Genomic DNA, 25,370 nt, shown 5'->3' with positions numbered 1-25,370 from the left:
CTGGCCCAGGTTGGGGTTGTGTGGGTGGCAACCAGTTGATGTGTCTCTCTTGCATTAATGTTTCTCTCTCTTCCCCCCTCTCTCCCTCCTGCTCTATCTGAAGATAAATGCAAAAATGTCCTCGGGTGAGGATAAAACAAAACAAAACAAAAAAACACCTAAGACTTATTTCGTAATTTGTATAGTAGATTGTGCACATTTATAAATAGTATTCAGACACGTGGTACAGAAACAAATATTATGTTTTAAAACATCCACAAATGATAATAACTAATGTTTATTTTCTATTTACTATGAAGTAGATGCCTAAGTATTTTTATGTGCATTAATTTATTTTATCTTTCCATCAACCCTAGAAGTTAGGAATTTTATGAAGTGCCTTATTGCTCTTGGTGTTCATGGGAAATCTCAGTATGATTACAATAATTTGAGTTGAATTTCAGGTATTTGTAACCGAAGGAATGTTTATGTAAGCATGATACATTTGTTATGTTTGTGTGTGTCTTTGTAGGTGTGTAAAACAGGTTATTCTGGGCAAGGGGAGATCAGGGAGAAAGGCATGTGCTCTGTCTGTCCCATACCCATTTACACTGACTGATCTCCAGAGAAACGTACAAATCTCCAGAGAAAACGCCCAGGGGGTGGGGAAAACTCCATGGGGCCAGGGAGTTAACTTGCAAGGATTTTACCTGCATGACACCATGGGACAGACTTAATCTTAAAAGAAGAAAATCCGAAGATCTGAATATGTATAACATAAATATGGTTTAAAAACCAAATAATATAAAATGATATTCAATAAAAAGTTTTCCTACCATCCTTGTCCTTCATCTGACAAATTCTCACCCAGTCCCTCCCACTGGTAACACTATCCTTAATTTCTTTTGTAAATTTCCATCGTTTTTTTTTTCATACACAAGCAAAAACAAATACAGATTTTTATTTACCTTCATTTGTTTACAAAGGTAGCATATTTTACATACCATTCTGCACTTGCTTTTTTGTTTGTTTTTTATCTTGGGTTTCTTTCTCAATTGGTATAAAGAAGACTTCCTCATTCTTTTTTCACAGTTGTCTGATGTTTTATGGTATAGATATATCATTTATTTAACCAGTTTCTTTTGATGGACGTTTGGGTTGTTTCTCATTTTTGGCTGTTACAAACAATGCTACAGTGAAACACCTTTGCTTAAAAATCATTTCTTACCTGTGCATGAATAGCTGCATAGTAAATTTCTCTGTAAGTAATTTTCTTTAGTGGCTTTTATTTGAAAGTGAACACCTAGCCGTGGCCACTTTGGCTCAGCGGTTGAGTGTTGACCTGTGGACCAGAGAGTCCCGGATTCGGTTCCCGCTAGGGGCACGTACCACAGAAAAAGAAAGAAAGAAAGTGAACATTTAGCTATCCTCTCTATGGAAATGCACCCTGGTAGGAGAAAAGATGTATATGTATAAAGCTAAAAAAGAGCTGTAACACCTTAGCACCAAGCCCCTGTTATGGGAACCACCTTAGAGAGCCCAACCCAGGAAGAGCCCTATTTCTGTCCACTTTTGGAGGAAGGAAGAGTATGGATCTTAAAACTTGTTGAAGAGGCACCCTGGCCAGTTTTACTTAGTGGTTAGAGCATCAGCTTGTGGTCCAGAGAGACCCGGGTTCAGTTCCCACGAAGGGCATGTACCTCGGTTGCAGTTTGTCCTGACCCTGGTTGGTCGTGTGGGTGGCAGCCACTCGATGTGTCCCTTTCACATCGATGTTTCTCTCTCTCTCTCTTCCTCTCCCTCCCTCACACTCTATCTGAACAAAAAAAAAAAGGAAAAATGTCCTCAGGTGAGGATTAAAAAATAAATTAGTTGAAGAGGCAACGATGGAGTGGAGAGTGGCCTGAGGGAAGCAGGAGCCTCCGGTTCCAGCGTGAAGCCACGACTGTGTTGTGGGCTGCTGAGGCTGGAGTGGGACACGGCAAAGATGAGTGACCCCGGCGGTGCGGGTGGACCCTGGGGCAAAGGGCGGCGCGAGGGCAACTCCTTCCCACATTCTCACATTTTTCACATGGTCCTAACAAGCTAACAGAAGCCATGGTACTGTGAAGCCTGGTGATATTGGGGTGATACATGCTTAGAAAGGTCTTGAAGAACAGAAATATACTAGCGGAGGTTTTCTCTAAGAGTTCAGGGTAAGAAGTTAATGTCCCCCTTAGCCCATCTCTTGATGTTAATAAATGTTCATCAACTCTATTGAGAGTTGATGTGTATATGCTGTGATCATTTTTTCATACAGGTGCATATATTTACCAATATAAATAGTTTTTTATTATATAGATAGGATAATTCTACGTATACATACTGTTTTGTAATTATCTGGTTTTATTTTAAATATATATTCGGGGATCTTTTCAAGTTAATATTTAAAGACCTACTTCAGTCTTTTTATTTATTATTATTATTATTATTTTTAATCTTTATTGTTGAATGTACAATGTATTACAGATGTTCCACATTTTTCCCCCATTGACCCCCTCCTCCCCACTCCTGCCCCGCTCCTGCCTTTTCCCACACTATTGTCTGTGTCCATTGGTTATGCATATAAGTTCTTTGGTTTATTTCTTCCCACCCCCCCAACCCCTTTCCCTTTGAGGTTTGTCAGTCTAGCAATGAATTTATACTTCTTAATCTCTTCACCTTTTTCACCCATTCCCCCAACCCCACTCCCAACTGGCAACCAACAAAATGTTCTCTGTATCTATGAGAATGTTTCTGTTCTACCTGTTCATTTTGTTTGTAGATTCCATTGTTGATAGATATGTATTCATTGCCATTTTGTTTGTTCATATATTTTATCTTTTTCTTCAAAAAGACCCTTCATCATTTCATATAATAACGGTTTGGTGGTGATGAACTCCTTTAACTTTTTCTTGTCTGGGAAAGTCTTTATATGTCCATCGATTCCAAATGACAGCTTTGCAGGTTAGAGTAATCTTGGTTGTAGGTTCTTGCTTTTCATCACCGTGAATATTTCTTGCCACTCCCTTCTGGCCTGCAAAGTTTCTTTTGAGAAATCAGCTGACAGCCTTATGGGAACTCCCTTGTAGGTAACTAGCTGCCTTTCTCTAGCTGCTTTTAAGATTCTCTCTTTGTCTTGAACCTGTTGCATTTTGATGATGATGTGTCTTGGTGTGGGCCTCTTGGGGTTCATCTTGTTTGGGACTCTCTGTGCTTCCTGGACTTGTATGTCTGTTTCCTTCATCAAGTTAGGAAAGTTTTCTGCCATTATTGTTTCAAACAGGTTTTCGATTTCTTGTTCTCGCTCTTCTCCTTCTGGCACCCCCAAGATGCGAATGTTTGAAGTTGTCCCAGAGGCTCCTTACACTATCCTCATTTTTTTGGATTCTTTTTTCTTTTTGCTGTTCTGATTGGGCATTTTTTGCTTCCTTATATTCCAAATTGATGGTTTGCTCCTTGGATTTACGTTCTCTATTATTGAAGCTGTGTAAATTATTCTTTATTTCAGTTAATGCCTCCTTCAATTCTGACTGTGCATCCATGATTTCTAACTGGTCCTTTTTTATGCTCTTGAGGCCCTCACTAAGTTTACTGAGGTTCTCACTAAGTTCATTGAGCATTCTTATAAGCAGTATTTTGAACTCAGCATCTGTTAGGTTGCTTATCTCCATTTCGCTTAGTTCTTTTCCTAGGGTTTTGTTCTGTTCTTTCATTTGGGACCTGTTTCTTTGTCTCCTCATTTTGGCTGCCTCCCTGTGTTTGTTTCAGTGTATTACTTAACGAGAGTTATGGGGCTAGCTGAGACCAGATGCTGCTCGTTTGAAAGAATTTAGGAAAAACCTGAAGCAGGATCCAAGACAGGCCAATCCTATGGTTAAACAAGTGGCAACAGCTTGGGTGGGACTGAAAGTTGGGTGGGCCTGAAAGTTGGGTGGGCCTGAAAGTTGGGTGGGGCGGGGCAGGGCCTCAGGGAGTCAGCAGGGCGGGGCTACCAGTGTGAGCCAGGTTGCTGGAGTCCCAGATATGGCGACTGTCTGCCGCCCCGGGAAGGGCTCACCAAAGGAACAAAGGCCTCTTACAGCACGTTTGTCCCCGAGAAAGCCCCCTCTCCAGTCCTCGCTCCAGTGCCAAACAGCTCAGTTCTTCCCTGTATGTCTCTGGTGCCCCTCAAGCTGCCTCCCCTCCGAGCTTAGAGGGAGAGAGTCCGATAAGTCCGTGCGCGGGCCCTTTAGGGAGCTGCCTGTGGCTCCAGCCAGGTCAGCTTCCCTGAGCCTCAGTTTCTGCTGGTTTTTCCAGCCAGAAGTCATGGGGACTTCTCTTCCTGGCACTGGAACCCTGAGCGGGGCACCTGGTGTGGGACGGGGACCCTTCAGTCCTCAGGAAGGACCTTCCCAGCCGTGGGAGCCTCCTGATTTTTATCCGCCACACTTGGGTGTGGGACCAGCCCGCCGCGCCGCCGCCGCCACCCCTCGCGCCGCCGCCCCTCCTACCAGTCTGGATGTGGCTGCTGCTTTAATTCCGTAGTTGTAGGACTTCCATTCAGCTTGATTTCAGGCAATTTTGAATGATGGTTGTTCTGTAGTTTAGTTGTAACTTTGATGTGGTTGTGGGAGGACGCGATACCGCGTTTACCTACGCCGCCATCTTGACCGGAAGTCCTATTTTTTATTATTATTATTTTAAATTATAGCAGTGTGGTTTATTAAGTTGTGCCCTAGTACAGATGCTGGGACTTGCCCGTGGTGCTCTTGATGTACAAAGCCCGGACATTCTGCCAGTTCTTTTTGAGCAATGACACCAGGAAATTGACAGCTAAGTGGATGTTGTACACAAGCTCATCGTCTGTCATCTTCACGTGGCCAACAGCCAAGGCCAGACACGAACCTTCTTCATCTGGAACTTGATTGTGGATTGCACTTCATGGACATTGGCCACCATGTTCTCATTGTGGGTCAACAAGGAAGGGAACTTGCTAGCCTCATTCAGGCCTGGGCCCAGGATTTGTGGGATCTGCTTGATCAGAGTCTCTGAAGCCAAAAAGGCATCATACTTCTTGGCCAGCTTCTTGATCAGTTTCTTATTCTTGTTGAGTTTCCTCAGCACCTCGATGTCCACCGCCTTGGCCTCGTCACAGTGCTGCTGGTCCCCCAGAGCACACACGAAGAACTTGGGGCGGGGAGTGGACTTAACCTGATGGTGCCCGAGAAGTGCTTGTCCTTCTGAGGGTCATGGTTCTTCTAGCTGATCTGCAGCTCCACCGTCTCCAAAAACTTCTTGCGCTTGCGCTGGTTCCCGGGCAGGACTTCCCACACTGCCTCGTACAGGGTGTCACGGGAGACTTTACTGCTCATGATTCCTCGTTCCCCCAAAACCGGAAAAGAGTACTTCAGTCTTTTTAAATGCTACATAGAAGTCTACCATAATTCATTTGACCATTCCGGATTTGGGGCTACTACAGACAAAAAATTTTTCCATTTTTTGTACAGATAGAGTGGGAGGGAGAGAGAAGAAGAGAGAGAGAGGGAAACATCGATGTGAAGGGACACATCGAGTGGCTGCCACCCACACGACCAACCAGGGCCGGGGACAAACCGCAACCGAGGTACATGCCCTTAGCGGGAACCGAACCCGGGTCTCTCTGGACCGCAGGTGGACGCTCCAACCGCTGAGCCAAACCGGCCAGGGCTAGATAGTTGTTTTAATTAATTTGAAGAAGTACTCTATGTTCTTTTGTCTATTATGGATACAGCAAGTATTTTCTGTTTGTTATTTAACTTTGAACTTGGTTGTATCTATTAAGACTCTTAGTTGTGTTTTAGTTCGTTCAGCTGTTGTAACAAAATAATACAGACCGGGGTGCTTATAAACAACAGAAATAGATTTTTTACGGTTCTGGAAGCTGGAAAGTCCAAGGTCAAGGTGCCAGCATGGTCAGGTCAAGGTCCTCTTCCTGGTTCATTCCTGACACCTTTGCACTGTGTCCTATGTGGAGGAAGGAGCACAGGATCTCTCTGGATCCTCTTTTGTGAGGACATTAATCACATTCATGAGGGCTCTGACTTCATGACCTGATCACACCTCAAAGGCTCAAACTCCTAATACTATTATTTGAAGGGTCAGGATTTCCACATATGAATCTGGGAGGGGGAGCAAACAAGCAGATCACAGCATTCCAACCCTGGCCCCCCCAAATCATGTCTTCTTAAATGCAGAATACATTCATTCCATCCCAACAACCCCAAAAGTCTTAACTTACTTCAGCATCAACTCAAAAGTCCAAGTCCAAAGTCTCATCTAAATCGGATATGGGTGAGGCATTCATCCTTAGGCAAATTGTTCTCCAGTTGTGAACCTATGAAACTAAACAAATTACATGCTTCCAAAATACAGTGGAGGGACAGGCATGGGATAAACATTCCTATTCCACAGGGAGAAACAGAAAAGAAGAAAGGAGTAATATTTTCAAAGCAAGTTCAAAACCTTAAGACCCGCTGGGGCAGAGATACCACCTGCTGGACACACTGGGGTGGGAGTTGGGTCCCAAGGCTGGTGACACTACCCCCACAGCTTTGCTGGGTACAGCCCAGGCAGCAAGCTCTCACATACTGGAGTCCCGGATCTCCGAGTAGCTCTGCCTTTATAGCTCCTTTGGTCATTGTCTTAATGGGGACTCTCCGCAGTGGCCCCTCTCCCTTCTGAATTTGCAGTTCTGGGAGGCTCATCTTTCCAAATGGAAGTGGAGATAGCCATGCCCTCAGGGCCCAGGCACTCAGTCTGTAGGGTTTCCACCAAGGTTTACTGCCTGTGCTCTCCAGAGGGACAACGACCTTGGCCCCCTTCCACAGCACCTGGGGGCTGAGGAGTGCAGTGCGGGCATTTGGGAGCAAAGCCTGCAATGGGAGGCAGCCCAAAGACCCTCTTTTAAAACTCATCTGCTTCCCAGGTCCTTGAACTCTGAACCTGTGATGGTAGGGCCACTGCGAAATGCCTTCAAGGCATTTTGCTATTGTCTTGAACGATAGGTCCTGGCTTCTTGGTTAGATGGCCAACCCATCTCTCCATTATCTTGAGCACTGTTCCTGTGTTCTGTTGAGATGGTCAGTCCACATCAATCTCGACAAATTTGGCCACACTCTGTGCTCTCGCCCAAACAAGCTTTCTTATTTCTTTCAGAATGGCTAGGATGGGAATTCTCCAAATTCTGCTTTCTGTTTGATTAACAGTTCTAACTTTAAATCATTCCTCTCTTTCCGAATTTTACTATAAGCAATCAGGAGAAATCAGGCCTCTGCTTCAACACGTTGCTTAGAAATTTCTTCAAAGCCACCCTGGCCAGTTTGGCTCAGCGGTCAGAGCGTCCACCTGCGGTCCAGAGAGACCCGGGTTCAGTTCCCGCTAAGGGCACGTACCTCGGTTGCAGTTTGTCCTCGGCCCTGGTTGGTCGTGTGGGTGGCAGCCACTTGATGTGTCCCTTTCACATCGATGTTTCTCTCTCTCTCTCTTCCTCTCTCTCCCTCCCACTCTATCTGAACAAAAAATGGAAAAATGTCCTCGGGTGAGGATAAAAAAAAAAAAAAAAAAAGAAATTTCTTCAAAGCCAAATGCCCATTTTTCATGGCTTACCAATTCGACCTCCCACAACACACTAGGACAGCAACACAGTTCCATGAAGCTCTTTGCCACTTTATTACAAGGACGGTCTTTCCCCCAGTTTCCAAAACCATGTTCCTCATTTCCACCTGAGACCTCAACAGAAGGACCCGCATCATCCACATTTCTGCCAACCTTCTATTCACAACCACTCGGGTATTCTAGAAGATGACGGAGGCTTTCGCTACAGCTCCCCTCCGCTAAGCTCTCACCAGAACGGCCCCTCTGGTCCCACCGAGCAATGCAGGCTTCTTCTAGTGTGCACGTCAAAGCTCTTCCAGCCTCCACCCTGTCCAGTCCCAAAGCCGCTTTCGCATTTTTAGGTATTTGTTACATCAGCAAATCCACTCTCGGTACCAATTTTCTGTCTCGGTCTGTCTGGGCTGCTGTAGCAAACACCATAGACTGAGTGCTTATACAACAGGATCCATTTCTCACTGTTCTGAAGGCTGACGTCTGAGATCAGGGTGCCAGCGAGGTCAGGTGAGGGCTGTTGCCTGGGTCCCAGACGTCTTGGTTGTATCCTGTGTGGGGGTACTCCATGTGAGCTGAAGGGGCTAGGGAGCTCTGTGGGATCTCTTTTAATTAATCAATTATTTTATTATTAATTTTTATTAATAATCTCAGATTACACACAGTTGAAGTAAATAATAAAGAATAAGAAGGTAGGTGGGGGAGAGGGGTCCAAAATGGAACGTGGCGTAAAAAGAATGGAATCGAAACATAATGGAATAAGAAATGTAGGAGGCAGAATGAAAATGTCTTAACTTCTGAAGGAGACTAGGAAGAGAACAGGGCGAAGCAATAAGTAAGAAAAAATGGTTGAAAATGTTCAAAACCAGTGGAAGTTATTCAAGAAGCTCTCAGAATGACAGCAGGATAAATGCGTAGAAAATTATACCTGGGTATGTCTCAGTAAAACGGCTGAAAATGAAAAACAATTAAAAACATGTTAGCAGTCAGAGGTGGGGAAAGTAGGTATTACCTCTAAAAGAATAAAAATTAAAATTCTTAACGGAAAGAGTGGCTTACAGAAAAAAATATGGAACGATGTCTTCAAAGTGTTGGGGAGAAAATACTAATCTCAAATTCTATGCTAGTGAAAATATCCTTTAAAAATAAAAGTGAAATAGCCCTGGCCGGTTTGGCTCAGGGGTTGGAGCGTCGGCCTGTGGACCAGAGAGTCCCGGGTTTGGTTCCCTCTAAGGGCGTGTACTTGGTTGCAGTTTGTCCCTGGCCCCAACGGGGCAGTGTGGGTGGCGGCCAGTAGATATGTCTCTCTAACATAGATGGTTCTCTCTCTCTTTCCCCCTCTCTCCCTCCCGCTCTATCTGAAGATAAATGCAAAAATGTTCTCGGGTGAGAATAATGAAAAAAAAAAAATAATAAAAGTGAAATAAATCACTTTCAGACAAATAAAAATTGAGAGAATTTGCCCCCAGCTGCCCTACACTAGAGAGAAAAGTAATAATAACAGATGGAGAAGTTGCAGAAAGAAACAAAAAAGAAAAATGGGAAGAGTAAATACAAGGGGAGATCAAAATTAATATTGGTTGTATAAAATGGCAATGATAAACAAAATCTCTTTTATAAAAGCACTAATCCCATTCCCGAGGGCTCCACCCTCCTGGCCCAATCACCTCCCTAAGACCTCACTTAACTAACATTATCACCTTGGGGTGTCAGGATTTCAACATATGCATTTTAGGGAAACAAATATACACAACGTAGCAAGTTTCAAATGACAGAAAAGTTTATTCAAACTGGTTTAAATAAAAATGTAAATGTATTGGTTTATATATCTAAAAAGCCCAGGGATGGACCAGTGGCAAGTACAACTGGAATCGGGGTTTACATTTTGTCATCTAAGACTTAGCTTCTTTCTCTCTCAGTTCATTCATTCAACAAATACGTAAGTGCCTACTATTTACCAAGCAATGTTGTAGGAACTAAAAGTTCATCCGTAAGTGAACCAAACAGACGCAGATTCGGGTCTTACGGAGTTTGCATTTTGCCTTTAACTGGGGCAGCTTCCCTCTCAGCTTTGACTTCGCAGTGCCCAGCTCACATCGTTCCAACACCAAGACCAGTGGAAGAAGGACAATGCACGTCAACAAGTCAAACACAGCCAGCAACTGATTTTGACTTTGATTATTCCTGACTCGAATTTTCTGTTCATTTCTTAAACAATCACTGTCAGGTAGTGTGTTGCTTTTATTACCTGTGCACCGATGACTTGACCTTCCTGGAACCCAGAGGGGGAATCCAGGCACTGGAACCACACTGAGAGTGGGGGAGGGGCGAATGGCCAAATAGGAATCAGCTGTTGCTTAAAGGAGGGTAATTAGATTCTGGACAGCCTAAGCCACCCAGTGTCCACTGATTGGTGTGTTTTATTAGAGTTTAAATTTTTTTTCTGCAGTTTTATGTGTCTATCCTTTCCTTTATTGCTTCTGCAGTTTGTGCCCCATTTAATGTGAAATTTACAAATATATTTTCTCATATATCTTCCAGATTTTATATATTTAAAATATTTAGCTCTTAATTCATCTTTATTTTAAAGAACATAAGGACTGAATTTTTTTTTAAAATGTGTGCTTATCTGATCATATGATTTTTATATTGAAAAAGGATGGATTTGTGTGATCAAAAAGTGTTCTGAAAGACTGACATTATAATCATTTATGTGCTGGAATGTTGATCACATCACTGTTTAGAGATCGGGGATAGAGAGGTGATTCAGACAACTGGCGTCAGGTGGACCAGGGATCTGCCGCCAGTTAGCGGTATGCCTTGAGCAAGTTCCAAGCCTCAGTTCCCTTCCCTGTATAATGGTGATAACATCACCTCTTCATTGCATTGTTGTGATAAATAATTAGGCAACCTTTGTAAAAAGATACAAAATAGTTCTTGGCATGTGATAAACATGAATAAATAATAGCTAGAATATTTAACAGTGAAAAAGAGGAACACTGTTCAATAATAGGACATTGTTTAAATAAATCATAAATCCATATAGTGGAATATTATGTGGGCACTAAAAATCATATTTTAGGCCGGCCAGTGTAGCTCGGTGGTTGAGTGTCAACCCGTGTACCAAGAGGTTGCTGGTTCGATTCCCGGTCAGGGCATATGCCCAGGTTTTGGACCAAATTCCCAGTGTGGGACATGCAGGATGCAGCCAATCAATGTTTCTCTCTCTCTCTCTCTCTCTCTCTCTCTCAAATCAATAAAGAAAAAATAGTTTTTTAAAAAGATAGGATTTCAAAAATCATATTTTAGAAGAATGATATGAAAAAAATGTTCACTATAATTTTTTTTTTTAAAAAAAAGTAGGATACAAGAGTGAATAATGTTTGATTCTAATGTTGAAAAAAATTATATCTATTATTTATTATATTTGTGGGGCGGGGGGCAGAAGACAAGATGGAAAGCTTCCAAAATGTTAAAGGAGGATATCTCTGGATTCTAAGTTGATAAATTTTTACATTTATCTTTGTACGTTTTTACTTAAAACCTTTTCTATAACAAGAATTACTTCTGTAGCTAGAAAAACATCACAAAATGCCTGTATTTTGTGCTACAATATAGCATTTGCAGTATGTGCCAAGGGAGAAGAAAGACACGAAAGCTCAAGAGGCTGAAGGAGCGGGTTTGGGAGTGTTGGGAGAGGGGCCAAGAGAGAAGACCTACCGACCCCGCGGACTTTGGCACCAACTGAGAGAGGCAAATGGAGACCAAAACAATCACTTTTATTACTAATAAAAGTTAGAGGATGTGCCTTCAGGTCTGTTAGCGAAGCAGGTTTGCTAACAGAACTGGAAGGTCTGACTCTGTCAATCAGTGGGGGCTTCTGAACCACAGTACAGCAGGATAGCAAGGAAGATGCGTTTTCATGCGAGGGAGAGGCCGGCCAGGCACTATTCCGCCATGTGTTGTGATCGTGATTTATTTCAACCATTCCCACCTGGCTGGTGTGGCTCAGTAGTTAAGCATCAACCCATGCACCAAGAGGTTGCCAGTTTGATTCCTGGTCAGGGCACATGCCCACGCTGTGGGCCAAATCCCCAGTGGGGGCCATGCAGGAGGCGGCCAGTCGATGTTCTCTCTCATTGATGTTTCTATCTCTCTCTCTCTCTCTTCCTTCCTCTAAAATCAATAAAGGAAAAATATTAATAAATAAACCATTTCTTATTATTGAGGAAGCAAACTCTGCTCCTTCTCCCAAACACATAAAACAGAAAATTCACTCCTTCCCTGTACAAGGCAAAGAAAATGTTACCCTAGTGGCCTTGCTTCACATAAAAACATGAAGCCAGGAAAAAAATGGAGGGATCCTCCCAACACTAGGGAGTGTTCAACCAGGTCAAATACCATAGATGGATTAATGAGGAAAAAGACCAAACTCATGTTCGCAGAGTGGTGAGGAAGAAGTCAAACTTGAAGAATTCACTGGAAGTAGGTCAGTAGAGATCATCTGTATAGTTTACCATTTTAAGAAGTGAGTCAGTTAAAAATGAGAGGATTATAAATTGGGAGAGTGCACAGAAGAAACAGGATTTACATTTTGTTTTATTTCTATGTATTTATTTTAAAAGTTTTAGAATCAGAGAACCTTAAGCCTATTTATAGCCTGAAGGAAGATAACAAAGGGGGAGAATTTGGAGAAGAAAGAGTAACTAATAGGTTGGAGTCTAGAGTGAATTGGAGACAGGGAAAATATTTTTCCATCAGTCCAAGAGAGAAGCCATAGAGCCGACTAAAGACAATGGAATCATATTTGGGTAAAGTGTGACGTCCTCTCACCCAAATGTTTAATTGAATCCATTAATACAGTTATTCAATTTTTCTTGGAGTGCAGAACAAAGGAAAGAAAGATTTTGGTACATTTGGTTTCATGAATCAGCAAGGCAGAAATGGCTTTTAAGGACTGTACAAAACAAAACAGACCAAAACAAAACAATAAAAAACCCAAAGCAATAAAATTTAACAGAGCAAACATTTTTTTTCTCTTTTTTTGAAAAGAAACTTGTTCGCAGCGGTTCTCAACCTGTGGGTCGCGACCCCTTTGGGGGTCAAACGACCCTTTCACAGGGGTCGCCTAAGACATAACAGTAGCAAAATTACAGTTATGAAGTAGCAACGGAAATAATTTTTTGGTTGGGGGTCACCACACATGAGGAACTGTATTAAAGGGTCGCGGCATTAGGAAAGTTGAGAACCACTGTTAGAGAATAAAAGTCAAAACGAAGTTTCGGAAGCATAAGGTTTAGGGTATGGAAAGCTTGAAAAATAAAGATTTCTTTTATTGAGTCACCCTCTAAATTATGCTTTATGTTATTGTCAAGTCCAGTTCCACTGAAAACAAGTGCGCCTAATAAAGTAAGCTAATATGTAAAATATATTAGAAAACTTTAAGTGATGTAAATGTTGTAAATGATCTATGGAACCGAGAATGCATGCCTGTAGCAGTTCGTGATTTGGATTACATATGCAGATTCGGACATGTTCAATGAAACAAAGCAGGCAAACATACGTAAGCTTTGGTTTTATCTTGTTACTATGATCGTTAAATCCTTTGCTCTCATGGAACTTCAAAACTGGCAAAAGAACAAAGGTAGAACTTAACAGTGCTGCTATTTTTAATCAGTCACGTGTTCCAAATACATTAATTGCATACCAACTCTTTAAAATAAGTGTGCTGAGCTAAGAGACAGGACACTGTGTTTTAGAAAGAAAGCATTTCGCCCAATGCCTACTTTCCATACATGTAATCCATGTGAAGATTTTATTGCAGATTGATCACAAATGTGATACTACCACAATACAAAGTGGGGAAATACAATGCTTAGTATTTGACCTTCTCCACGTTTGATCCTTTTGGCACTGATGGGCTCTTTTCATTGGAAGACTTTTATGTGTGTGGAGGGGCTCGTCCCTCTCTCTTAAATCAAGTAACAAAGGAAGTAACAGAGATTCAGGGTCCAGTTACCAGGTTTGGATAAAGATATGAAGGGGAGAATCTAGGAAAGATGGAGAGCAGAAGTGGGTGGCCGTGTTTAAATTAGGACTTAGAAAGCAAAGCCGGGTTTGCCACGTCGAGGTCAGGAGCATGTTGTGTTTAGTAAAGTAAGAAAAGGTCGGGGAAACATTGCAACAGACGATAGGCAGAGTGCTGGTAGAGAGGGTTTTAAGTAGTATAATAATTCTTCTATCTCCCATCTGACCTCACCAATCAGATAAGCCCCTATTTTGTCAACTCCTGTGTTTCTCTGAATGTACATAACCATGAAAACAAGTCATCTACCACAGGTAAATAGGGTGTTCCTGAACCACCATATAAGGGTGTATTTCTAGAAGGGCTGTATCAATAGTGATGATGAATCTTGGAGAACCAAAGTGCCACTTGGCATAGCTTTATGATCACCTTCATGCCTTGGTGGAAGAGCTGACCAGACTCAGCCATTTGTCTGTATTCAAGGTTATTGTATAGAACGAAATGTCAGCAACCAGTTAAGGGTCAAAGTCTTCACTGTAGCTTCAGAAGCACCCTTCTCTAACCCATTGAGCTAATCTGCATTAAACAGACTGTGCTCAAAGTTGTGCACACAGAACCAAGTGAAAGGGAATTTTCTGGCTCTTCATTTTAAAAATTCATATTTGAATTATTATGCTAGGGCTTCTCTTTTTAGTCATGGCAAAAGTAAAAAAAGGAGGGGTTGGGGGGATATGGAGAAAAAAGAACATCCTTCACACTGGTTTCTTAATAGTGAGTAATGAGTGATGAGATTTCCTTGGGAACAATCAAATTGTGTACCTTATACTTATAGGGTATTTGTTCCTGTGACTATAGAGCAGTTTCATTTAATCTCTTTCAAGTTATCACTTTTATTTTCTAAATCAGGGGTTGGCACTCTCTCTCTATAAAGAGTAAATATTTTCATTTTTGTAGGTCATACCATCTCTGTGGCCACTATTCAACTCTGTGGAGTGAATGTAGCCATAGACAATATGTAAATGAATGGGCATGACTGTCTTCCAATAAAACTTTATTTACAAAAACAGGTGACAGACTAGATTTGGCTTTGTTTGCTGACCACTGCTCTAAATTCATAGAAAACTCTTTAAATTTATTGCATTTAGAAAACTGAAAACCTCAGTTTGCTTTGAAGGATAATAGTAATCACTAGCTTTCATTGGACACTTACTGTGTGCCAGGTACTGTTTTGAAATCTTCATTTATGCATTTAATCTCCATACTAATTTTCTTTCTATAGGTCTAAAATTTCATACACTCGGCAAATTGTGAAGCAGGGATTTGCACATTAACAGTTTAACTTGAGAGTCTGAACTTTTTACCGTGAAAAGTAGATATCACCCAGGAGACCGGTTACTCATCTGCAGTTGGGAAAGACTGTCGGGGGGTTTCCCCCGCAGTACCTGAGGAGTCCACCTGCCAGAGTTCTGACTCCAGGACCAGGCGGCCCTCGTCCACAGGCTGCAACTTCCCTGTGGGGACAGCCACAGCACTGCCCTGGCTCTCGATCCTCAAACACACCACACGACCCTGCAGAAGTGTGCGCAGTGGGATTCCTGGCGTAAGAAACCGTGTGTGGAACTGCGCACTATATGGGTCTGTCCCCAGAGCCCAAAGGAAAAGCACACACACACAAACCATACTTTTTACACAGGAGTCCTCAGTAGAAACCCCGCTGTTTCGAATCTTCCTTCCTAATTTTGAGGCTCCTCTCCTCTTCAAGGAGCTTCTCTCTGAGTCTGAATCTTGATTCACCTTTTGGAGAAATCCCACTTCCAACCCACAGAGTGTGGTCTGGAGTGGGGTTCTGTCTTCCTCCCTCACGCCCCAGGCAATGTGTGGAATCCAGTAACCTGTAAGGATTCCGTTGGTAGCTTCTGTCAGTGCAGATGCCTAGAGAGTAAGGTCAGGATGTACATTCCCTGGTTCACGTCCTTCAAGTCAGCTGATATGGTCAGTTTTATGTATCAACCTGGCTAAACTATAGTTCCCAGTTATTCACTCAAACATGAATCCAGGTATTGCTGTGAAAGAATTCATAGATGTGATTCAAGTCCACAATTAATGGCCTGTATGTAAGGGATTGTCCTAGGTAACCTGAGTGGGCCTGACTCTGTCAGCTGAAAGGCCTTCCCAGTAGAACTGAGGCTTCTGGGAAGAAGAACAAATTCTGTCTGTGGACAGGAGCTTGATCCTGTGCCTGAGTTCTTCCTGCCCTTCCTGATGGCTTGCCACACAGATGTTGGCCTGGCCTTGCCAGTCCCCACAATCATATAAGCCATGCACTTCATCTTTTAATGATCATTTCCTGCTAGTTCTGTTTCTCAGATTGAACCCTGACTGATACAGTAGCCTCGAGCTAACGGTGTCTTAATCAAATGCCGTTGCTCCTCTCAAGTGGCCAATTCTATATGACTCTATCCTTCCTGTTTGGTAGCTGCTTCTGGCCTAAAGGTGATAACATCCCAAGTTGCTATATCTTACTAGTGGTTTTTCTATGCCCTATACTTGCACATAATCTCTCTGTAAATCACCTGCCCCTGAATTATCCTCTTTTGAGTGTGCTGTTTCTTCTTGGGACCTAAGTGATACATCCACTGATAAGAACATTTCAAATAAAAAACAATGATCAAATACATTAATTCAGTTATTCACAGTTCTATTGAGTGCCTTTGAGCTGGCTAAGTGCTGGGCTCAAGAGATATGCTGGTTAATCCAAACAACATGGTCCCCGACTTCATGAGCTCACAGCCTGGTGGGGAAGGTAAACAAACACAATCACTGTTTTTGTAGGGAATTCTACAACAGGGAAAGGCCAGCACACCACGAGAGCAAGAGGAGGGCTCCTAACCTGTCATCCTGCTGAAAAAAGTGAATGACGGACCGAAGGACTCTGAAACTATTCAGGAAGGGCACACCTGATCTGGACTGACCACTTCTCAGGTATGGTCCCACCACAAGACTTTATGAATTTTCCACAGACTTTGGAATGAATCGAAGCTGGGATAAGCCCTCTTTGAAAGCAATCATCAAGGTATGGATTGACTACATCTCTAAAAAGCCACGGACTCAGAGTAAGAGTCTACTTCTGGTCTCTCTGGAAGAATTTGGCCAGGATGGACTAACTTCTTGATCTGTATTTACTCTGAGAGAGGCTCAGGTTTCAAAGGCTCCTGGGATTAGGGGTTAGACTAGAGCTGGCTAGTGTCTGAGGCTGGTGGGATAGAACTAGTGGAGGGAGGCAGAGGCTTGCTGATCCCTAATTGGGCCTCCACCCCAATTCTCTGTTCAATTCTTAGACGGTCACATACAACTAACCTTTGTTTTGAAAAGAAATAACATCTGCTATCATGCCCACTAAAAACTGTTCATATAAAACCAATAGCTCAGTTGGCCTCCAGTGAAAAATGACTATATGTCACTAGTAGAAGGCTTGTAAACTTTCAATACTAATTTAAGTCCAAGACTGTTCTGCTCCCATTTTGTTGGAAAATTATATTTGGAAAACACTTCCAAGAACCTCTGGATACCTTCAAAGTTCATCCTGCCCTTCAACAATATGTAAGGGTTTTTGTTGTTTGTTTTTAGCACACCAAAGCCAATTCTCCGGGAGAGTGGGGTGGGAGAAGATTGAAACATTTAATTTAAAAGAATTAGGAAATCTGTTTGGCTGATTTGGAGTATAGCCAGGCATAGGAGGTGAGAAAGGGCATTTGTTTGTTCCTAGGATGTTAGCAATAAAGTCCAAGGGTGGAAGAAAAGAAAACTCTCTTCTGTGATAGGGTAGCTTCTTATTTTTTTCTAAAATAAAAGTTTTCTTCCTGTTATCATGGTTTTGGCTCCTTTTCCGCCAAATTGACAAAAGAAATTCAATTTTGTCACAACAGGAGATGGTCAGTCTGGAAATCAAATGGCAGGGTGTCTTTGTAATTGCTTGACAGATCATACTGAGATAAAAGCACTTTGCTCATTCAGAGATAGAGTAAAATATTTGGGGGTCAAAACTGGTTTACTGGCCATTTGCTGATAAGCTCCTGTTTCAGAGGAACTCAGCCTTTTGAGAAATCCCATCCTATTCTTTTGGGCTGCCAGTTTGTTTTTCTGAGTAACTGTACATTAAAACTACACGCTGTTTAATCTAAGACCATAGGTGACAAAAGACAGATCATCAAGAGAAGTTGTAAAAAATCCTTCTAAAGTATTAAAAAAAGAAAAAATTGAATCAGGAGTAATTAAACCCTTCCAGGCCTTAAGTTGAAATGCACAGAGCACACATTGGAGTCAATTCTATTCCAATAATTAAATCATTTTATGGTCTAGCTCAGTCTTTCATATAGAAATGAGTCTGGAAAAAAAAGGAAAAGAAATGAGTCTGTTATTTGATAGAGCAAAACAAAAGAGAAAAAAATCTTAACTATATGCAGATAAATTAGTCAACAATAGATTATTTTCTTAATTATCTGTGTTCTTATAAAAAATACAGGATAAGGAATGTCTATGAATGTCGTAAGCCACATACTCATATCTATTATCCTCTGAATAGCTTTATAGCATATTCGGTGTCTTTTTGGTATTTATTTAATTCTGTTTGGTTTTTAGATAAGGGTAGAATATAAACACTGGCTTCATAGCATAACAAGAATTTTATATGCATGGCAAAAATGCCCAGAGGGCATTGCAGGCATTTTCGGTTCATTCTCCAAGACCCAGCTGGAAGGTCACCTTCACAGGAAGCTGTCTCAGCTTTACCTATGTCAAGTCAGTTGTTCCCTCCTCTCTGCTTTTACAACACTTAGTCTGGACCTCTGCTATGGCATTTATCTATTTACTGTAATCATTTGTTTCCCTTCAAGCTGGGATCCTCTCAGAAATAGAGAACTTGCCTTACACATGGTTATGTCTCCAGCCCCTGTCACAGTGTGTGGCATGTAGTAGGCACACAATCACTACTGTTGACCAACAATCTTTTCAGTGGGTAGTGAATATAAAAACTATGTTTGGCTTGTAGATTACAGCTGCAATTCAGAGGCTGAAACTGTTTGAGACTTCATTTTGCCCTTTAGCTTGTCTGTTACCTCCGTCCAAAAGGTCAGCCCATCCCTAACTTGAACACATCATCTTGTTCAGTCTTCTAGTCTGCCAAAACTCCCGGAGGATGGTCCAAAGCTTTGGTTATACTGAACTGTATTATACTGAATTCAATTTGAGGTTAAGATGCTGTAGGAGAATAATTCAAAAATTGTTGGGTTTTATATAAAGGCTTGATATAAGAATTAACTAGTTTTTATATATCCAACAGTAGTGTATGTTGATAGTTACTCCATTTTGCTCACTATAGGGCAAAGGCTGGGCAGTCTTTAATTTAACTTAATTTTATTGTGTTTTTAAAAAATAACATCTTTAATGAGATATAATTCATATCCATATGCTTCACCTATTTAAAGTATACAATTCAATAGTTTTCAATACTATATTCATAGAGGTGTGCAACCAACACTCCCCCGAAAACTTTGTATCCATTAGTAGTTATTTCCTATTTCTCCCTAACCTGTACCCTGCCCAGCCCTAGGTGATCACAAATTTACTTTCTGCTTCTATAAATTTGCTTATTTTGGACATTTAATATAAATGTAATCATACAGTATTGTGGTCTTCTGTGACAAACTTCTTTCATTTAGAATGTTTTCAAAGGTCATTTATGTTGTACAAGAATCAGTACTTTATTCCTTATCGCTGAATAATATTCCATTGTATGGATATATCACATTTTATTTATCCATTCATTAACTGATGGACATTAGGGTTGTTTCCACTTGTTGGCTATTATGAATACTGATGCTATCTATGTACATGCCTGTACAAGTTTTTGTGTGAATATGTGTTTTCATTTCTCTTGGTATATGCCTAGGAGTGGCATTTTGAATTGCATGATAACTCTTATGTTTAACTTTATGAGGAACTACCATTCTTTTTTCCAAAATGACTACACTATTTAACATTGCCATCAGTGGTGTATGAGACTTCCAATTTTTCCATATCCTTACCAATTATTCTTTGTCTTTTATATTATAGCCCACCTAGTGGGTATAAAGTGGTAGCTCATTGTGGTTTTGATTTTTATTTATCATGGCTAATGATACTGAACATTTTTTCATGTGCTTATTGGCCTTTTGTATACCTTTGGAGAAATGTCTATTCAAATCTGTTGCCCATTTAAAAACTAAGTTATTATTATTTTTTTAATTATTGAATTGTAAGGGTTCTCATATATTTTAGGTAGCTTATCAGGTGTTTCTTCCTATTTTGTGGGTTTTCTTTTAATTTTTTTTGTAGTAAGGTTTACAGCACAAAAGTTTTTATTTTGATGTAATTTAATCTATTAATTTTATCTTTTGTTGCCTATGTTTTTGGTGTCATATGTAAGAAACCACTGCCTTATCTAAGGTCATTAAATGTTAGGCTTTTTAAAAAGAGTTTTATAGTTTCAGCTCTTACATTTAGGTCTTTGATCCATTTTGAATTAAAATTTTGATGTGCTGCGAGACAAAGGTCCAACCTCATTATTTTGCATTTGTTGAGAAGATCATTATTTCCCCACTAAACTGTCTTCATTCTTTTGTTGAAAATTAATTGACTGTGAATACAGGCTTTATTTCTGATCTCTGAATTCTATTTCATTGATCTATCTTTTTTTTTTAAATCCTTACCTGAGGACATTTTTGCATTTATCTTCAGATAGAGCGGGAGGGAGAGAGGGAGGAAGAGAGAGAGAGAGAAGCATCAATGTGAAAGAGACACATCCAGTGGCTGCTACCCACACAACCCCACCCAGGGCCAGGAACAAACTGCAGCCCCCAACGGGAACTGAACCCGGGACCCTCTGGTCCACAGGCTGACGCTCCAATCGCTGAGCCAAACCGGCCAGGGCTATATATATCTATCTTTAAGCCAACTCTGTTCTCATTTCATTATTGTAGCTTTGTAGTAAGTTTTGAAATTGGCAAGTGTGAGTCCTCTAATTTTGTTCTTCTATTTCAAGTTGTTTTTGTTGTTGTTATTCTGGGTCCCTAGAGTTTTCTTATGAATTTTAGAATCAGTTTGTACATTTTTTCAAAGAAGCCACTTGGGATTTTTATAGGAATTGAGTTGAGTCTGTAAATCAGTTTGGGGAGTACTACCCATGAACATGGGTGTAACCATAGTATCTAATTCATGAACATGAGACATCTTTCCATTTATTTATGTTTTCTTTCATTTCTTCCAACAATGTTTTATGGTTTCCAGAATACAAATTTTGTACTTCCTTTGTTAAATTTCTTTCTAAGTATTGCATTTTTTTTTTTTTTTTTTTGATGCTACAGTAGATGGAATTGTTTTCTTAATTTTATTTTGGATTGTTCACTATAAGGGTATAGAAACACAATTGAGTTTTGTATATTGATTTTTGTACCCTGCAGCTTTGCTGAACTCATTCATTAGTTTTAGTAGCTTTTTCAGTGGGTTTCTTAGGATTTTCTGTATACAAGCTCATGCCATCTATAAATATAGTTTTACTTCTTTCTTTCAAATCTGGAGCCACTGTTATCATTCTTCCCCCCAAGACATATCCCAAATTAGTTCACCTAGAAACTTCAATAGCAGACATCCTGGTCTTGTCCTGACCTCAGGGGAAAACATGAAATCTTTCACTATCAGGTATTAGGTATTTGCTGTGTGTTTTTCAAAGATGCGCTTCTGTTCTTAGTTTTTTAGTGTGTTTTTGTTTTCAATCATGAAAAGGTGTTGGATTTTGTGAAATACTTTTTCTGCATCTATTGAGATGATTATGTGAGCGTTTGTCCTTTATTTTTTAAATTTATTTTTATTTTTTTATCCTCACCCAAGGATATTTTTCCATTTTTTGTACAGATAGAGTGGGAGGGAGAGAGAGGAAGGGAGAGAGAGTGAGAAACATCGACGTGAAGGGACACATAGAGTGGCTGCCACCCGCACGACCAACCAGGGCCGGGGACAAACTGCAACCGAAGTATGTGCCCTTAGCGGGAACCGAACCCGGGTCTCTCTGGACCACAGGCCGACGCTCCAACCGCTGAGCCAAACTGGCCAGGGCGCGTTTGTCCTTTATTGATATGATATATTACATTAATTTATTTTTGGCTATTAAACCAACCTTCCATTCCCAGGCTGTTTCCCATTCTTGTACATGTGCGACTCAGACTTATATCTTGACAAATGTTAAGTCAGTGCCGAATCCTAGCCATATTGCTGCCCTTCTCTTAAAAGGGACTATTAATTACAAATGTCAACATAGATGAGTCTCAGAAAATATTGTTGGGCATAAGAAGCAAAATCCAAAGAAGACAAAGTATGATTCCATTTAAACAAACTTCAAAAAAGGCAAAACTAAACTACCTTATTTAGGGACACATAACTAGGTGGTAAAACCATAAAGAAAAGCAAGAAAATAAATGATTATTTTAAATATTAGGGTACTGATTACTTTGGGTGGGAGATGGTTATTGTTTTTGGGGAGGTGAATTCAGGAAATTCCTGGGAAGCTATTGATCTTAGACTTTTTGATCTTGATGGTAATGACATGTTAAAGTAAACATACATTTTTATGCTTTGTCTCTATTCTCATATTTTAAAACAACAACAACAACAACAAAAACCACTAGGGAACTTTATGAAGTGCTGGGAGTCTTCTATTTCTCTTTTCCCTCTAGCTTTGTTCAGATATAATTGACATATAACATTGTGTAAGTTTAAAGTATACAACATGTTGAGTTGATACATTTATTGACCTTTAACAAAGAGACTGTCAGGTATTTCTCCAGCAAAATGGGTTTATTTGGGAACAAAAAGGAATTGCAGTTTGGGACATGTGATCCAATGGCAAACCACATGCAAATCCAGAGAAACATAGGAGAGGAGCACTTCTATGGACTCGGGAGGAGCTGTTCTAAACCAAGAGGTCACTGGAAGGAAACTAAAAGTTTGTAGTGACTTTTCATTGGCAGAGTTATGGCAGTCTCCTGTCCGCTGAGCTGTTAGTAGGCAAGGATGAATCTCTTCTTCCTCTTGCTGAGAGAGTAATGTAGTATCTCTTCCTGTTGGAGTCAGTTATGTGCATTGAGTGACATGTGCATGAGTTTTCTCTTCTAGCCTCCTGACTCCATTTTAAATGATATTTCTATGTGGTAATGTTCACACATTTATAAATTGCAAAGTGATTACCACCATAGTATCAGCTACTACCTTTATTCCATCTCATGTAATGCTTGCACAAATTTTGTTTTATCATTTGTAAATTAAATTTTCATATGATTTCTATATTTTTCTGTTTGTGGTGTTTGACTTAAAAATTACAAAAAATAAATTAGATGTTTAAAACCTTTATGAATTACTCCCTGCCTACAGAATAATGTTCAGACTCCTTAATCTGAACTTTCAAATTCCTCCACATACTGACTACCTCAGGCTTTGTAATTCTCACTCCCACTACTGCCTTCAGTGGAAACCATAAAAACCCCAAACAAAACAAAAAACAAAACAAAGCCCCAACGGATACTAATTTTACCAAATTGCATTTACCAAATTAAAATTTAAAAAAAGACTTTTCTTCTTATTCTTTATTTGAAAGTAACTGGAGGAGGATTTTGAACGGCCTACCACACGTTTTTCTCAGATGAATCAGAGCAGGACAAAATGCCTGCTTACTCTTTGGCTATGGTGAGTATGTGACAACGAGACAATGCTCAAGAAAGAACACATTTCTCCCAACTTATTATCTAGCTGACATTGTGCTAAGATGTGTTTAAGAATCTTCTTTGTTTATAAGAGCCATAAAAGTTTGTTAAAGGTAAGTATATGTGATGTTAGTTTGTGCCCATAAAATATAGTAAAAAATAAATAAATGATTCAAATTGAGCTGAGACTTCATGCACAGACGATCAGTTTCACACTTAGTCATTGTCAACTTCACACATAGATGCCGCTGAAAGAACCAGGGCCAAATGTTCCTGGAAAATGGGACGTCTTAGGCTCACAGACATTTGCTGCAAATACCTGAGCTCCATGCTTTGGGGTGGAGATCTCAATGAGCACAGTGATGGTCAGCTTCCAGAGGGAAAAATGAGGGAGGGACAGGATGTGGTCTTGGTGATTCAGACTTGGCCCCCCTTCTCCACCACCAGTCTGAGTCAGCATGCAGCCACATGGCCCCACATGGTACAGCGATGGCTCTGGATGAGCTGTCAGACCATGTCCTCTCTCTTGCTTTTATTAAAGCACTTGGTAATTTCAGAAGCCCAATGTGCATATGATTAGTTTTATTCTGTTTTCTAAATTAGTCAAGCAACAAGTCGTCAAAGATTTCTGATTTACATGATATGGTGACATGAAGTGTTGTTGGGCATTTTAATACTTGCTTGCCTTACCTGGTCCTTAAAATGGCAAAGTAACATCATGCATTTGGATTCAGTCTGGCATGGTAGTTGAGCCCCCTGGGTGTTGGGGCCAACCTGACTGGGTTCAAATCCCTGCTTGTCATCTCCAGACTTGTGATTTTTAGAAAATGTGCATATATCATTGTTTTTTTGCCCCAGGTCACAAATTGTGTGTTCTTCATGATTGGTGCAGTGCGTACTGAGAGTCATCCTTGCAAGTACAACAGGGACAGAGGTTGCAGCCAGCTCCAGCAGGCAGCGGTAGTTCTGCTGGTGGCTGAGACTGACTTCTAGGGCAGAGTGACAGAGACAGTAACATTGTCCAGTGCTGGGCATTACCTTTCTCTGACTTGATTTGGGGTATTGTTCATGACTGCAGAGTCCTCACCGGTCATGCTGGCAATTCTGGGAGTCATACAAAGACCTTTTAATACATTCTTTTTTGCTTACACCAAACTTTTGGTTTGTTTTAACTGTAATGAAGGATATTGACTGATACAATGACCTTGGGAACATTTATTAAGTTTTCTCAACCTATTTTCTCATATGTAAAGTAGGTAGTAATATCTATCTTTTAGGGTTGGTGGGAAATGGAAATATGTTAATGAATGCCAGCACTCAGGGTGGTGCTAGCATATAGTAAGAGTCCCTAAAATATTAGCTAAAATATTAACAATTTGTCAGGCACAGGAAGAACATTGGACTGCCTGTAGCAGGAGTGAATGTTGGTATGAGGAAGTCCTCATCATTTATCTTAGAGTTAGGAATGATAGCTTGGAGTCTTAGAAATTAGAGATCATTTTGTTAGTTTCAAGATTTAAATATAGTGACTCCATCTGAATCGTTATGCAAGAGAAATAATTCCCTTTTTATTATAAAGATAGAATTAAAAGTAACCTAGGAATTTGTATGGTTCATGTCTTTAATTTATGGTTGGTTGATTATGAAACCACCAATCTTTTGTGTTACTTAATTTAAATTTAACAGATGGATTGAGAAGGGCACAACTCTTAAGTTTATGGCTAGATTATCACATAAAACGAGATGCTGAACAATACCAACACTACCGAGGCCTATTTTTGCTTTGGTCCTCCAAAGGCAACCGCTACACAGATTTCTCTTACCATAAATAAGTAGTGCCTGTTCTTGAACTTTATCTAAATAAGATTATATAGTATGTAACCTTTTTGCTGCTAAATGTTTTTTAGAGTCATTCATGTTGTTACATATAGAAT

At 40.5% G+C, this 25,370-nt stretch overlaps 1 long non-coding RNA gene and 1 pseudogene across 1 annotated transcript in view; one reads left to right on the top strand and one right to left on the bottom strand.

The window, feature by feature from the left end:
* The window catches only part of LOC118620059, a 74,224-nt gene that overhangs the window by 33,320 nt on the left and 15,534 nt on the right, over positions 1 to 25,370 (top strand). The window lies entirely within an intron of this gene.
* LOC118620056 lies at positions 4,715 to 5,351 on the bottom strand (annotated as a pseudogene).

This window comes from Molossus molossus, unplaced genomic scaffold (genome assembly GCF_014108415.1).
Source record: "Molossus molossus isolate mMolMol1 unplaced genomic scaffold, mMolMol1.p scaffold_m16_p_7, whole genome shotgun sequence".
Taxonomy (NCBI): domain Eukaryota; kingdom Metazoa; phylum Chordata; class Mammalia; order Chiroptera; family Molossidae; genus Molossus; species Molossus molossus.
The sequence above is the reverse complement of the archived record's forward strand: the minus strand, read 5'-3'. Positions and strand labels throughout refer to the sequence as shown.